Source organism: Pygoscelis adeliae, unplaced genomic scaffold, assembly GCF_000699105.1.
Source record: "Pygoscelis adeliae isolate BGI_AS28 unplaced genomic scaffold, ASM69910v1 Scaffold52, whole genome shotgun sequence".
NCBI lineage: Eukaryota > Metazoa > Chordata > Aves > Sphenisciformes > Spheniscidae > Pygoscelis > Pygoscelis adeliae.
This window is the reverse complement of record NW_008824285.1, coordinates 456,152-457,139: the sequence shown is the minus strand read 5'-3', so window position 1 is coordinate 457,139 and position 988 is coordinate 456,152. Positions and strand designations below refer to the sequence as shown.

At 57.9% G+C, this 988-nt stretch overlaps 1 protein-coding gene across 1 annotated transcript in view; it reads left to right on the top strand.

Annotated features, from left to right (window-relative positions):
* The window catches only part of ERLIN2 (ER lipid raft associated 2), a 17,101-nt gene that overhangs the window by 301 nt on the left and 15,812 nt on the right, over window positions 1-988 (top strand). The gene's annotated exons all lie outside the window — the stretch shown is intronic.

Sequence of the window (988 nt, the reverse complement as noted above, 5' to 3'; positions counted from 1 at the left end):
CTGGGCAGGGCGTCAAGGGAAACTTCTCCGGCCCCGACTGCAGGGAGGGCAAAGAGGTGCAGCGAGCACATGTGAACGGTTTCCTCCTTTCCAGCTCAGGACTGTCAGAGGATGATTAATGGCCAACGCCGCAGAACTGCCTTGATTGCCAAGTGCTGTATTGTTAGCACTGACATGTAACGAGCCCGGACATACTTTAACACAATTCTGCACCGTAATCTGCAAATAACATTCGATAGACTTAATTTGTTAAGTATTTCCCCCCTCACAGTCCCTCTCCCCACCTCCTTTCCCTTTCAAAGCCATGTCAGAGCGGCCAGGGGCCCAGCCGAGCGCCCCGCAGCCCCGCTGCAGCCCCAGCTCTTGCCAGGGATTTCCCTTGCTGGGCTCACCTGCTCCCTTAGGTTTCGGCTAGAGAGCAGCTTTCTCTCTTCTCCCCAGCCAAACAAAAAAAAAAATCAACTTTTTATGCGCATTCATCCCTGTGCAAATTCAGTCCCCTGCCGCTGCCGCACTCCGGTGGGAGCTGCAATAGTTACTGGTAATTTTGGGGTTCCACCAGATGACTTTGGGGCTCCCCAGGCCAATAAACAGGTCACCACACCAGCTGGCACCCCAGCGAGGGGCCCCTTGCACCCAGAGCGGCTCTCGGCTCCCAGGTGAAAGCCCCGGTGGAGCCGTGGTGAGTTACAGCAGCACCGAGCGCTCACGGAGCACGATTCATCCTCGAGGCACTTTACATAGCATTAAATAATTATGAGGCATCACGGTTAGCAAAGCGCCGGGTTTGCCTTTTAGAGCGGCTTCCCCCAGGAGTGCCAGAGCGGCCGAGCCCGGGGAGGCGAGCGGGGCCGTGCCGGAGGGTGCTGGGAGCACCAGTTGGTGGGGACGGGGATGGGATTGGGATGGGGATGGGATGGGGATGGGTTGGAGATGGGGATGGCAATGGGGATGGGGGTGGGATGGGGACGGGATGGGATGGGATGGG